Consider the following 15,672-nt stretch of genomic DNA (forward strand, 5'->3'; position numbering starts at 1 on the left):
CATGAAAAAAACAAGGTTTCATGATTGGTCGAAATTTTGACCAAAACGACATACCGCGGGTCTAAGTTTTTTCTGATTTAGGTCAAAAATTCAAAAGTGCTTTTTGTCGCATTTCTGAGCAAAATTTGGTCCAATTAACCATGTCCATGCATTTGCCCACTCATTTGAGTCATTTTTCATGAAAAAACAAGGTTTCATGATTGGTCGAAATTTTCACCAAAATGACATACTGCGGGTCTACGTTTTTTTCTGACTTGGGTAAAAAATTGACAAGTGCTTTTTGTCCCATTTCTGATCAAAATTTGGTCCAATATACCATGTCCATGTATTTTCCCACTCATTTGAGTCATTTTTCATGACAAAAACAAGGTTTCATGATTGGTCGAAATTTTCACCAAAATGACAGACCGCGGGTCTAAGTTATTTTCTGATTTTGGTCAAAAATTGAAAAGTCCTTTTTGTCCCATTTCTGAGTAAAATTTGGTCCAATATACAATGCCCATGTATTTTAACCACTCATTTAAGTCATTTTTTATGAAAAAAACAAGGTTTCATGATTGGTCGAAATTTTCACCAAAATGACATACCGCGGGTCTACGTTTTTCTGACTTGGGTAAAAAATTGAAAAGTGCTTTTTGTCCCATATCTGATTAAAATTTGGTCCAATATACCATGTCCATGCATTTCCCCACTCATTTGAGTCATTTTTCATGAAAAAAACAAGGTTTCATGATTGGTCGAAATTTTCACCAAAATCACATACCGCGGGTCTATGTTTTTTTCTGACTTGGGTAAAAAATTTAAAAGTTCTTTTTGTCCCATTTCTGATCAAAATTTGGTCCAATATACCATGTCCATGCGTTTCCCCACTCATTTGAGTCATTTTTCATGAAAAAAAACAAGGTTTCATGATTGGTCGAAATTTTCACCAAAATGACATACCGCGGGTCTAAGTTATTTTCTGATTTTGGTCAAAAATTTAAAAGTGCTTTTTGTCCCATTTCTGAGTAAAATTTGGTCCAATATACAATGCCCATGTATTCTCCCACTCATTTGAGTCATTTTTCATGAAAAAAACAAGGTTTCATGATTGGTCGAAATTTTGACCAAAACGACATACCGCGGGTCTAAGTTATTTTCTGATTTTGGTCAAAAATTGAAAAGTGCTTTTTGTCTCATTTCTGAGTAAAATTTGGTCCAATATACAATGCCCATGTATTTTCCCACTCATTTGCGTTATTTTTCATGAAAAAAACAAGGTTTCATGATTGGTCGAAATTTTCACCAAAATGACATACCGGGTCTACGTTTTTTCTGACTTGGGTAAAAAATTGAAAAGTGCTTTTTGTCCCATTTCTGATCAAAATTTGGTCCAATATACCATGTCCATGCGTTTCCCCACTCATTTGAGCCATTTTTCATGAAAAAAACAAGGTTTCATGATTGGTCGAAATTTTGACCAAAACGACATACCGCGGGTCTACGTTTTTTTCTGATTTTGGTCAAAAATTGAAAAGTGCTTTTTGTCCCATTTCTGAGCAAAATTTGGTCCAATATACCATGTCCATGCATTTCCCCACTCATTTGAGTCATTTTTCATGAAAAAAACAAGGTTTCATGATTGGTCGAAATTTTCACCAAAATGACATACCGCGGGTCTAAGTTATTTTCTGATTTTGGTCAAAAATTGAAAAGTCCTTTTTGTCCCATTTCTGAGTAAAATTTGGTCCAATATACAATGCCCATGTATTTTAACCACTCATTTAAGTCATTTTTTATGAAAAAAACAAGGTTTCATGATTGGTCGAAATTTTCACCAAAATGACATACCGCGGGTCTACGTTTTTCTGACTTGGGTAAAAAATTGAAAAGTGCTTTTTGTCCCATATCTGATTAAAATTTGGTCCAATATACCATGTCCATGCATTTCCCCACTCATTTGAGTCATTTTTCATGAAAAAAACAAGGTTTCATGATTGGTCGAAATTTTCACCAAAATCACATACCGCGGGTCTATGTTTTTTTCTGACTTGGGTAAAAAATTTAAAAGTTCTTTTTGTCCCATTTCTGATCAAAATTTGGTCCAATATACCATGTCCATGCGTTTCCCCACTCATTTGAGTCATTTTTCATGAAAAAAAACAAGGTTTCATGATTGGTCGAAATTTTCACCAAAATGACATACCGCGGGTCTAAGTTATTTTCTGATTTTGGTCAAAAATTTAAAAGTGCTTTTTGTCCCATTTCTGAGTAAAATTTGGTCCAATATACAATGCCCATGTATTCTCCCACTCATTTGAGTCATTTTTCATGAAAAAAACAAGGTTTCATGATTGGTCGAAATTTTGACCAAAACGACATACCGCGGGTCTAAGTTATTTTCTGATTTTGGTCAAAAATTGAAAAGTGCTTTTTGTCTCATTTCTGAGTAAAATTTGGTCCAATATACAATGCCCATGTATTTTCCCACTCATTTGCGTTATTTTTCATGAAAAAAACAAGGTTTCATGATTGGTCGAAATTTTCACCAAAATGACATACCGGGTCTACGTTTTTTCTGACTTGGGTAAAAAATTGAAAAGTGCTTTTTGTCCCATTTCTGATCAAAATTTGGTCCAATATACCATGTCCATGCGTTTCCCCACTCATTTGAGCCATTTTTCATGAAAAAAACAAGGTTTCATGATTGGTCGAAATTTTGACCAAAACGACATACCGCGGGTCTACGTTTTTTTCTGATTTTGGTCAAAAATTGAAAAGTGCTTTTTGTCCCATTTCTGAGCAAAATTTGGTCCAATATACCATGTCCATGCATTTCCCCACTCATTTGAGTCATTTTTCATGAAAAAAACAAGGTTTCATGATTGGTCGAAATTTTCACCAAAATGACATACCGCGGGTCTAAGTTATTTTCTGATTTTGGTCAAAAATTGAAAAGTGCTTTTTGTCCCATTTCTGAGTAAAATTTGGTCCAATATACAATGCCCATGTATTCTCCCACTTATTTCAGTCATTTTTCATGAAAAAAACAAGGTTTCATGATTGGTCGAAATTTTGACCAAAACGACATACCGCGGGTCTAAGTTATTTTCTGATTTTGGTCAAAAATTGAAAAGTCCTTTTTGTCCCATTTCTGAGTAAAATTTGGTCCAATATACAATGCCCATGTATTTTCCCACTCATTTAAGTCATTTTTTATGAAAAAAACAAGGTTTCATGATTGGTCGAAATTTTCACCAAAATGACATACCGCGGGTCTACGTTTTTTTCTGACTTGGGTAAAAAATTGAAAAGTGCTTTTTGTCCCATTTCTGATCAAAATTTGGTCCAATATACCATGTCCATGCGTTTCCCCACTCATTTGAGTCATTTTTCATGAAAAAAACAAGGTTTCATGATTGGTCGAAATTTTCACCAAAATCACATACCGCGGGTCTATGTTTTTTTCTGACTTGGGTAAAAAATTGAAAAGTTCTTTTTGTCCCATTTCTGATCAAAATTTGGTCCAATATACCATGTCCATGCGTTTCCCCACTCATTTGAGTCATTTTTCATGAAAAAAACAAGGTTTCATGATTGGTCGAAATTTTCACCAAAATGACATACCGCGGGTCTAAGTTATTTTCTGAATTTGTTCAAAAATTGAAAAGTGCTTTTTGTCCCATTTCTGAGTAAAATTTGGTCCAATATACAATGCCCATGTATTCTCCCACTCATTTGAGTCATTTTTCATGAAAAAAACAAGGTTTCATGATTGGTCGAAATTTTGACCAAAACGACATACCGCGGGTCTAAGTTTTTTCTGATTCGGATCAAAAATTGAAAAGTGATTTTTGTCCCATGTCTGAGCAAAATTTGGTCCAATATACCATGTCCATGCGTTTCCTCACTCGTTTGAGTCATTTTTCATGAAAAAAACAAGGTTTCATGATTGGTCGAAATTTTCACCAAAATGACATACCGCGGGTCTACGTTTTTTTCTGACTTGGGTAAAAAATTGACAAGTGCTTTTTGTCCCATTTCTGATCAAAATTTGGTCCAATATACCATGTCCATGCATTTCCCCACTCATTTGAGTCATTTTTCATGAAAAAAACAAGGTTTCATGATTGGTCGAAATTTTCACCAAAATGACATACCGCGGGTCTAAGTTATTTTCTGATTTTGGTCAAAAATTGAAAAGTGCTTTTTGTCCCATTTCTGAGTAAAATTTGGTCCAATATACAATGCCCATGTATTTTCCCACTCATTTGCGTCATTTTTCATGAAAAAAACAAGGTTTCATGATTGGTCGAAATTTTCACCAAAATGACATACCGGGTCTACGTTTTTTCTGACTTGGGTAAAAAATTGAAAAGTGCTTTTTGTCCCATTTCTGATCAAAATTTGGTCCAATATACCATGTCCATGCGTTTCCCCACTCATTTGAGCCATTTTTCATGAAAAAAACAAGGTTTCATGATTGGTCGAAATTTTGACCAAAACGACATACCGCGGGTCTACGTTTTTTTCTGATTTTGGTCAAAAATTGAAAAGTGCTTTTTGTCCCATTTCTGAGCAAAATTTGGTCCAATATACCATGTCCATGCATTTCCCCACTCATTTGAGTCATTTTTCATGAAAAAAACAAGGTTTCATGATTGGTCGAAATTTTCACCAAAATGACATACCGCGGGTCTAAGTTATTTTCTGATTTTGGTCAAAAATTGAAAAGTGCTTTTTGTCCCATTTCTGAGTAAAATTTGGTCCAATATACAATGCCCATGTATTCTCCCACTTATTTGAGTCATTTTTCATGAAAAAAACAAGGTTTCATGATTGGTCGAAATTTTGACCAAAACGACATACCGCGGGTCTAAGTTATTTTCTGATTTTGGTCAAAAATTGAAAAGTCCTTTTTGTCCCATTTCTGAGTAAAATTTGGTCCAATATACAATGCCCATGTATTTTCCCACTCATTTAAGTCATTTTTTATGAAAAAAACAAGGTTTCATGATTGGTCGAAATTTTCACCAAAATGACATACCGCGGGTCTACGTTTTTTTCTGACTTGGGTAAAAAATTGAAAAGTGCTTTTTGTCCCATTTCTGATCAAAATTTGGTCCAATATACCATGTCCATGCGTTTCCCCACTCATTTGAGTCATTTTTCATGAAAAAAACAAGGTTTCATGATTGGTCGAAATTTTCACCAAAATCACATACCGCGGGTCTATGTTTTTTTCTGACTTGGGTAAAAAATTGAAAAGTTCTTTTTGTCCCATTTCTGATCAAAATTTGGTCCAATATACCATGTCCATGCGTTTCCCCACTCATTTGAGTCATTTTTCATGAAAAAAACAAGGTTTCATGATTGGTCGAAATTTTCACCAAAATGACATACCGCGGGTCTAAGTTATTTTCTGAATTTGTTCAAAAATTGAAAAGTGCTTTTTGTCCCATTTCTGAGTAAAATTTGGTCCAATATACAATGCCCATGTATTCTCCCACTCATTTGAGTCATTTTTCATGAAAAAAACAAGGTTTCATGATTGGTCGAAATTTTGACCAAAACGACATACCGCGGGTCTAAGTTTTTTCTGATTCGGATCAAAAATTGAAAAGTGATTTTTGTCCCATGTCTGAGCAAAATTTGGTCCAATATACCATGTCCATGCGTTTCCTCACTCGTTTGAGTCATTTTTCATGAAAAAAACAAGGTTTCATGATTGGTCGAAATTTTCACCAAAATGACATACCGCGGGTCTACGTTTTTTTCTGACTTGGGTAAAAAATTGACAAGTGCTTTTTGTCCCATTTCTGATCAAAATTTGGTCCAATATACCATGTCCATGCATTTCCCCACTCATTTGAGTCATTTTTCATGAAAAAAACAAGGTTTCATGATTGGTCGAAATTTTCACCAAAATGACATACCGCGGGTCTAAGTTATTTTCTGATTTTGGTCAAAAATTGAAAAGTGCTTTTTGTCCCATTTCTGAGTAAAATTTGGTCCAATATACAATGCCCATGTATTTTCCCACTCATTTGCGTCATTTTTCATGAAAAAAACAAGGTTTCATGATTGGTCGAAATTTTCACCAAAATGACATACCGGGTCTACGTTTTTTCTGACTTGGGTAAAAAATTGAAAAGTGCTTTTTGTCCCATTTCTGATCAAAATTTGGTCCAATATACCATGTCCATGCATTTCCCCACTCATTTGAGTCGTTTTTAAGGAAAAAAAACAAGGTTTCATGATTGGTCGAAATTTTCACCAAAATGACATACCGCGGGTCTAATTTTATTTCTGATTTGGGTTAAAAATTGAAAAGTGCTTTTTGTCCCATTTCTGAGTAAAATTTGGTCCAATATACAATGCCCATGTATTTTCCCACTCATTTGAGTAATTTTTCATGAAAAAAACAAGGTTTCATGATTGGTCGAAATTTTGACCAAAACGACATACCGCGGGTCTAAGTTATTTTCTGATTTTGGTCAAAAATTGAAAAGTCCTTTTTGTCCCATTTCTGAGTAAAATTTGGTCCAATATACAATGCCCATGTATTTTCCCACTCATTTAAGTCATTTTTTATGAAAAAAACAAGGTTTCATGATTGGTCGAAATTTTCACCAAAATGACATACCGCGGGTCTACGTTTTTTTCTGACTTGGGTAAAAAATTGAAAAGTGCTTTTTGTCCCATTTCTGATCAAAATTTGGTCCAATATACCATGTCCATGCATTTCCCCACTCATTTGAGTCATTTTTCATGAAAAAAACAAGGTTTCATGATTGGTCGAAATTTTCACCAAAATCACATACCGCGGGTCTATGTTTTTTTCTGACTTGGGTAAAAAATTGAAAAGTTCTTTTTGTCCCATTTCTGATCAAAATTTGGTCCAATATACCATGTCCATGCGTTTCCCCACTCATTTGAGTCATTTTTCATGAAAAAAACATGGTTTCATGATTGGTCGAAATTTTCACCAAAATGACATACCGCGGGTCTAAGTTATTTTCTGAATTTGTTCAAAAATTGAAAAGTGCTTTTTGTCCCATTTCTGAGTAAAATTTGGTCCAATATACAATGCCCATGTATTCTCCCACTCATTTGAGTCATTTTTCATGAAAAAAACAAGGTTTCATGATTGGTCGAAATTTTGACCAAAACGACATACCGCGGGTCTAAGTTTTTTCTGATTCGGATCAAAAATTGAAAAGTGATTTTTGTCCCATGTCTGAGCAAAATTTGGTCCAATATACCATGTCCATGCGTTTCCTCACTCGTTTGAGTCATTTTTCATGAAAAAAACAAGGTTTCATGATTGGTCGAAATTTTCACCAAAATGACATACCGCGGGTCTACGTTTTTTTCTGACTTGGGTAAAAAATTGACAAGTGCTTTTTGTCCCATTTCTGATCAAAATTTGGTCCAATATAGCATGTCCATGCATTTCCCCACTCATTTGAGTCATTTTTCATGAAAAAAACAAGGTTTCATGATTGGTCGAAATTTTCACCAAAATGACATACCGCGGGTCTAAGTTATTTTCTGATTTTGGTCAAAAATTGAAAAGTGCTTTTTGTCCCATTTCTGAGTAAAATTTGGTCCAATATACAATGCCCATGTATTTTCCCACTCATTTGCGTCATTTTTCATGAAAAAAACAAGGTTTCATGATTGGTCGAAATTTTCACCAAAATGACATACCGGGTCTACGTTTTTTCTGACTTGGGTAAAAAATTGAAAAGTGCTTTTTGTCCCATTTCTGATCAAAATTTGGTCCAATATACCATGTCCATGCATTTCCCCACTCATTTGAGTCGTTTTTAAGGAAAAAAAACAAGGTTTCATGATTGGTCGAAATTTTCACCAAAATGACATACCGCGGGTCTAAGTTTTTTTCTGATTTGGGTCAAAAATTGAAAAGTGCTTTTTGTCCCATTTCTGAGTAAAATTTGGTCCAATATACAATGCCCATGTATTTTCCCACTCATTTGCGTCATTTTTCATGAAAAAAACAAGGTTTCATGATTGGTCGAAATTTTCACCAAAATGACATACCGGGTCTACGTTTTTTCTGACTTGGGTAAAAAATTGAAAAGTGCTTTTTGTCCCATTTCTGATCAAAATTTGGTCCAATATACCATGTCCATGCATTTCCCCACTCATTTGAGTCGTTTTTAAGGAAAAAAAACAAGGTTTCATGATTGGTCGAAATTTTCACCAAAATGACATACCGCGGGTCTAATTTTATTTCTGATTTGGGTTAAAAATTGAAAAGTGCTTTTTGTCCCATTTCTGAGTAAAATTTGGTCCAATATACAATGCCCATGTATTTTCCCACTCATTTGAGTAATTTTTCATGAAAAAAAACAAGGTTTCATGATTGGTCGAAATTTTCAGCAAAATCACATACCGCGGGTCTATTTTTTTTCTGACTTGGGTAAAAAATTGAAAAGTTCTTTTTGTCCCATTTCTGATCAAAATTTGGTCCAATATACCATGTCCATGCGTTTCCCCACTCATTTGAGTCATTTTTCATAAAAAAAACAAGGTTTCATGATTGGTCGAAATTTTCACCAAAATGACATACCGCGGGTCTAAGTTATTTTCTGATTTTGGTCAAAAATTGAAAAGTGCTTTTTGTCCCATTTCTGAGTAAAATTTGGTCCAATATACAATGCCCATGTATTCTCCCACTTATTTGAGTCATTTTTCATGAAAAAAACAAGGTTTCATGATTGGTCGAAATTTTGACCAAAACGACATACCGCGGGTCTAAGTTTTTTCTGATTCGGATCAAAAATTGAAAAGTGATTTTTGTCCCATTTCTGAGCAAAATTTGGTCCAATATATCATGTCCATGCGTTTACTCACTCGTTTGAGTCATTTTTCATGAAAAAAACAAGGTTTCATGATTGGTCGAAATTTTCACCAAAATGACATACCGCGGGTCTACGTTTTTTTCTGACTTGGGTAAAAAATTGACAAGTGCTTTTTGTCCCATTTCTGAGCAAAATTTGGTCCAATATACCATGTCCATGCATTTCCCCACTCATTTGAGTCATTTTTCATGAAAAAAACAAGGTTTCATGATTGGTCGAAATTTTCACCAAAATGACATACCGCGGGTCTAAGTTATTTTCTGATTTGGGTCAAAAATTGAAAAGTGCTTTTTGTCCCATTTCTGAGTAAAATTTGGTCCAATATACAATGCCCATGTATTTTCCCACTCATTTGAGTCATTTTTCATGAAAAAAACAAGGTTTCATGATTGGTCGAAATTTTCACCAAAATCACATACCGCGGGTCTATGTTTTTTTCTGACTTGGGTATAAAATTGAAAAGTTCTTTTTGTCCCATTTCTGATCAAAATTTGGTCCAATATACCATGTCCATGCGTTTCCCCACTCATTTGAGTCATTTTTCATGAAAAAAAACAAGGTTTCATGATTGGTCGAAATTTTCACCAAAATGACATACCGCGGGTCTAAGTTATTTTCTGATTTTGGTCAAAAATTGAAAAGTGGTTTTTGTCCCATTTCTGAGTAAAATTTGGTCCAATATACAATGCCCATGTATTCTCCCACTCATTTGAGTCATTTTTCATGAAAAAAACAAGGTTTCATGATTGGTCGAAATTTTGACCAAAACGACATACCGGGTCTACGTTTTTTCTGACTTGGGTAAAAAATTGAAAAGTGCTTTTTGTCCCATTTCTGATCAAAATTTGGTCCAATATACCATGTCCATGCATTTCCCCACTCATTTGAGTCGTTTTTAAGGAAAAAAAACAAGGTTTCATGATTGGTCGAAATTTTCACCAAAATGACATACCGCGGGTCTAATTTTATTTCTGATTTGGGTTAAAAATTGAAAAGTGCTTTTTGTCCCATTTCTGAGTAAAATTTGGTCCAATATACAATGCCCATGTATTTTCCCACTCATTTGAGTCATTTTTCATGAAAAAAAACAAGGTTTCATGATTGGTCGAAATTTTCACCAAAATCACATACCGCGGGTCTATTTTTTTTCTGATTTGGGTAAAAAATTGAAAAGTTCTTTTTGTCCCATTTCTGATCAAAATTTGGTCCAATATACCATGTCCATGCGTTTCCCCACTCATTTGAGTCATTTTTCATGAAAAAAACAAGGTTTCATGATTGGTCGAAATTTTCACCAAAATGACATACCGCGGGTCTAAGTTATTTTCTGATTTTGGTCAAAAATTGAAAAGTGCTTTTTGTCCCATTTCTGAGTAAAATTTGGTCCAATATACAATGCCCATGTATTCTCCCACTTATTTGAGTCATTTTTCATGAAAAAAACAAGGTTTCATGATTGGTCGAAATTTTGACCAAAACGACATACCGCGGGTCTAAGTTTTTTCTGATTCGGATCAAAAATTGAAAAGTGATTTTTGTCCCATTTCTGAGCAAAATTTGGTCCAATATACCATGTCCATGCGTTTACTCACTCGTTTGAGTCATTTTTCATGAAAAAAACAAGGTTTCATGATTGGTCGAAATTTTCACCAAAATCACATACCGCGGGTCTATTTTTTTTCTGACTTGGGTAAAAAATTGAAAAGTTCTTTTTGTCCCATTTCTGATCAAAATTTGGTCCAATATACCATGTCCATGCGTTTCCCCACTCGTTTGAGTCATTTTTCATGAAAAAAACAAGGTTTCATGATTGGTCGAAATTTTCACCAAAATGACATACCGCGGGTCTAAGTTATTTTCTGATTTGGGTCAAAAATTGAAAAGTGCTTTTTGTCCCATTTCTGAGTAAAATTTGGTCCAATATACAATGCCCATGTATTTTCCCACTCATTTGAGTCATTTTTCATGAAAAAAACAAGGTTTCATGATTGGTCGAAATTTTCACCAAAATCACATACCGCGGGTCTATGTTTTTTTCTGACTTGGGTATAAAATTGAAAAGTTCTTTTTGTCCCATTTCTGATCAAAATTTGGTCCAATATACCATGTCCATGCGTTTCCCCACTCATTTGAGTCATTTTTCATGAAAAAAAACAAGGTTTCATGATTGGTCGAAATTTTCACCAAAATGACATACCGCGGGTCTAAGTTATTTTCTGATTTTGGTCAAAAATTGAAAAGTGGTTTTTGTCCCATTTCTGAGTAAAATTTGGTCCAATATACAATGTCCATGTATTCTCCCACTCATTTGAGTCATTTTTCATGAAAAAAACAAGGTTTCATGATTGGTCGAAATTTTGACCAAAACGACATACCGGGTCTACGTTTTTTCTGACTTGGGTAAAAAATTGAAAAGTGCTTTTTGTCCCATTTCTGATCAAAATTTGGTCCAATATACCATGTCCATGCATTTCCCCACTCATTTGAGTCGTTTTTAAGGAAAAAAAACAAGGTTTCATGATTGGTCGAAATTTTCACCAAAATGACATACCGCGGGTCTAATTTTATTTCTGATTTGGGTTAAAAATTGAAAAGTGCTTTTTGTCCCATTTCTGAGTAAAATTTGGTCCAATATACAATGCCCATGTATTTTCCCACTCATTTGAGTCATTTTTCATGAAAAAAAACAAGGTTTCATGATTGGTCGAAATTTTCACCAAAATCACATACCGCGGGTCTATTTTTTTTCTGATTTGGGTAAAAAATTGAAAAGTTCTTTTTGTCCCATTTCTGATCAAAATTTGGTCCAATATACCATGTCCATGCGTTTCCCCACTCATTTGAGTCATTTTTCATGAAAAAAACAAGGTTTCATGATTGGTCGAAATTTTCACCAAAATGACATACCGCGGGTCTAAGTTATTTTCTGATTTTGGTCAAAAATTGAAAAGTGCTTTTTGTCCCATTTCTGAGTAAAATTTGGTCCAATATACAATGCCCATGTATTCTCCCACTTATTTGAGTCATTTTTCATGAAAAAAACAAGGTTTCATGATTGGTCGAAATTTTGACCAAAACGACATACCGCGGGTCTAAGTTTTTTCTGATTCGGATCAAAAATTGAAAAGTGATTTTTGTCCCATTTCTGAGCAAAATTTGGTCCAATATACCATGTCCATGCATTTCCCCACTCATTTGAGTCATTTTTCATGAAAAAAACAAGGTTTCATGATTGGTCGAAATTTTCACCAAAATGACATACCGCGGGTCTAAGTTATTTTCTGATTTTGGTCAAAAATTGAAAAGTGCTTTTTGTCCCATTTCTGAGTAAAATTTGGTCCAATATACAATGCCCATGTATTTTCCCACTCATTTGAGTCATTTTTCATGAAAAAAACAAGGTTTCATGATTGGTCGAAATTTTGACCAAAACGACATACCGCGGGTCTAAGTTATTTTCTGACTTGGGTAAAAAATTGAAAAGTGCTTTTTGTCCTATTTCTGATCAAAATTTGGTCCAATATACCATGTCCATGCATTTCCCCACTCATTTGAGTCATTTTTCATGAAAAAAAAACAAGGTTTCATGATTGGTCGAAATTTTGACAAAAACGACATACTGCGGGTCTAAGGTTTTTTCTGATTTGGGTCAAAAACTGAAAAGTGCTTTTTGTCGCATTTCTGAGAAAAATTTGGTCCAATTAACCATGTCCATGCATTTCCCCACTCATTTGAGTCATTTTTCATGAAAAAAACAAGGTTTCATGATTGGTCGAAATTTTCACCAAAATGACATACCGCGGGTCTACGTTTTTTTCTGACTTGGGTAAAAAATTGACAAGTGCTTTTTGTCCCATTTCTGATCAAAATTTGGTCCAATATACCATGTCCATGCATTTCCCCACTCATTTGAGTCATTTTTCATGAAAAAAACAAGGTTTCATGATTGGTCGAAATTTTCACCAAAATGACATACCGGGGGTCTAAGTTATTTTCTGATTTTGGTCAAAAATTTAAAAGTGCTTTTTGTCCCATTTCTGAGTAAAATTTGGTCCAATATACAATGCCCATGTATTTTCCCACTCATTTGAGTCATTTTTCATGAAAAAAACAAGGTTTCATTATTGGTCGAAATTTTCACCAAAATGACATACCGGGTCTACGTTTTTTCTGACTTGGGTAAAAAATTTAAAAGTGCTTTTTGTCCCATTTCTGATCAAAATTTGGTCCAATATACCATGTCCATGCATTTCCCCACTCATTTGAGTCATTTTTAAGGAAAAAAAACAAGGTTTCATGATTGGTCGAAATTTTCACCAAAATGACATACCGCGGGTCTACGTTTTTTTCTGACTTGGGTAAAAAATTGAAAAGTGCTTTTTGTCCCATTTGTGAGCAAAATTTGGTCCAATATACCATGTCCATGCATTTCCTCACTCATTTGAGTCATTTTTCATGAAAAAAACAAGGTTTCATGATTGGTCGAAATTTTCACCAAAATGACATACCGCGGGTCTACGTTTTTTTCTGACTTGGGTAAAAAATTGAAAAGTGCTTTTTGTTCCATTTCTGATCAAAATTTGGTCCAATATACCATGTCCATGCATTTCCCCACTCATTTGAGTCATTTTTCATGAAAAAAAACAAGGTTTCATGATTGGTCAAAATTTTCACCAAAATGACATACCGCGGGTCTAAGTTTTTTTCTGATTTGGGTCAAAAATTGAAAAGTGCTTTTTGTCCCATTTCTGAGTAAAATTTGGTCAAATATACAATGCCCATGTATTTTCCCACTCATTTGAGTCATTTTTCATGACAAAAACAAGGTTTCATGATTGGTCGAAATTTTCACCAAAATGACATACTGCGAGTCTAAGTTATTTTCTCATATTGGTCAAAAATTGAAAAGTGCTTTTTGTCCCATTTCTGAGTAAAATTTGATCCAATATACCATGTCCATGCATTTCCCCACTCATTTGAGTCATTTTTCATGAAAAAAACAAGGTTTCATGATTGGTCGAAATTTTCACCAGAATCACATCTAAGTTTTCTCTGATTCGGGTCAAAAATTGAAAAGTGCTTTTTGTCCCATTTCTGAGCAAAATTTGGTCCAATATACCATGTCCATGCATTTCCTCACTCATTTGAGTAATTTTTCATGAAAAAAACAAGGTTTCATGATTGGTCGAAATTTTCACCAAAATGACATACCGCGGGTCTAAGGTTTTTTCTGATTTGGGTCAAAATTTGAAAAGTGCTTTTTGTCCCATTTCTGAGTAAAATTTGGTCCAATATACAATGTCCATGTATTTTCCCACTCATTTGAGTCATTTTTCATGAAAAAAACAAGGTTTCATGATTGGTCGAAATTTTCACCAAAATGACATACCGGGTCTACGTTTTTTTCTGACTTGGGTAAAAAAATTGAAAAGTGCTTTTAGTCCCATTTCTGAGCAAAATTTGGTCCAATATACCATGTCCATGCGTGTCCTCACTCATTTGAGTAATTTTTCATGAAAAAAACAAGGTTTCATGATTGGTCGAAATTTTCACCAAAATGACATACCGCGGGTCTAAGTTTTTTTCTGATTTGGGTCAAAAATTGAAAAGTGCTTTTTGTCCCATTTCTGAGTAAAATTTGGTCCAATATACAATGCCCATGTATTTTCCCACTCATTTGAGTCATTTTTCATGACAAAAACAAGGTTTCATGATTGGTCGAAATTTTGACCAAAATGACATACCGCGGGTCTAAGTTATTTTCTGATTTTGGTCAAAAATTGAAAAGTGCTTTTTGTTCCATTTCTGAGTAAAATTTGGTCCAATATCCAATGCCCATGTATTTTCCCACTCATTTGAGTCATTTTTCATGAAAAAAACAAGGTTTCATGATTGGTCGAAATTTTGACCAAAACGACATACCGCGGGTCTAAGTTTTTTCTGATTCGGGTCAAAAATTGAAAAGTGCTTTTTATCCCATTTCTGAGTAAAATTTGGTCCAATATACAATACAATATACAAAGCACTTTTCAATTGTTGACCCAAATCAGAAAAAAACGTAGACCCGCGGTATGTGATTCTGGTGAAAATTTTGACCATTCATGAAACCTTGTTTTTTCCATGAAAAATTACTCAAACGAGTGGGAAAATGCATGGGCATGGTAAATTGGGCCAAATTTGGCTCAGAAACGTGACAAAAAGCACTTTTCAATTTTTGACCCAAATCAGAAAAAAACGTAGACCCGCGGTATGTGATTCTGGTGAAAATTTTGACCATTCATGAAACCATGTTTTTTCCATGAACAATTACTTAAACAAGTGGGACAATGCATGGGCATGGTAAATTGGGCCAAATTTTGCTCAGAAATGTGACAAAAAGCACTTTTCAATTTTTGACCCAAATCAGAAAAAAACGTAGACCCGCGGTATGTGATTCTGGTGAAAATTTTGACCATTCATGAAACCATGTTTTTTCCATGAACAATTACTTAAACAAGTGGGACAATGCATGGGCATGGTAAATTGGGCCAAATTTTGCTCAGAAATGTGACAAAAAGCACTTTTCAATATTTGACCCAAATCAGAAAAAAACGTAGACCCGCGGTATGTGATTCTGGTGAAAATTTTGACCATTCATGAAACCACGTTTTTTCCATGAAAAATTACTCAAACAAGTGGGAAAATGCATGGGCAAGGTAAATTGGGCCAAATTTTGCTCAGAAATGTGACAAAAAGCAATTTTCAATTTTTGACCCAAATCAAAAAAAACGTAGACCCGCGGTATGTGATTCTGGTGAAAATT

This window comes from Astyanax mexicanus, chromosome 12, assembly GCF_023375975.1.
Source record: "Astyanax mexicanus isolate ESR-SI-001 chromosome 12, AstMex3_surface, whole genome shotgun sequence".
Lineage (NCBI taxonomy): Eukaryota > Metazoa > Chordata > Actinopteri > Characiformes > Acestrorhamphidae > Astyanax > Astyanax mexicanus.